Genomic DNA, 676 nt, shown 5'->3' on the forward strand with positions numbered 1-676 from the left:
GCTGGTTCGGACTGTACAGGCTCTTGAGGTGATTCTTGTTCCTTATCCATGTTAGTGGTTTCCAATTCAGCAACAGACAGAGTATCATCGCATGGTTTGATGTGTAAAGTGGTGTAGTGAATTTGTGGGTTAATTATATCGTTCTCAAGGGATTGGGTTTTATGGCATGTACTTGTATAGCAATTAAATTCTTAGGCATTAAGATGAATAAATTTAACAAGAATCCAAGCAATCATATATGAGTTGATATGTAACAAGCTATAACAGGTTCATCAAGAATTAAAAGCAATATTACAATTGGTATAAACTCTGATAATTAAAGATAGGACTCGAATTAAGGAGAATTATCTTATAGATGCAATAACAAGATTTGGGGAAAATAATTAATTTAAGAGTTCAATGAATTGCACAAAAGAATCTTTAATCTAAATTTCATTTTCATGAACTAAAGATAAAGATTAGAACAAGGATTTGCTCCACTTTCGTGACATATCAATTCCTAGTTCTTAGAGGACATAAGCAATTTAAAACCACAATGTTCTTTACTTTCGTAAATTAAATTGGGTGCATGCAAAGAGTAGATTGATTTCAACATATAACTTCCATTATAAAGTGAAATCATCCAAAGGCAAGTTAACAAATGTTACGTACCATTTACTAACAAGATTTCAATTAA

The sequence above is a fragment of the Ipomoea triloba genome, chromosome 16 (genome assembly GCF_003576645.1).
Source record: "Ipomoea triloba cultivar NCNSP0323 chromosome 16, ASM357664v1".
Classification (NCBI taxonomy): domain Eukaryota; kingdom Viridiplantae; phylum Streptophyta; class Magnoliopsida; order Solanales; family Convolvulaceae; genus Ipomoea; species Ipomoea triloba.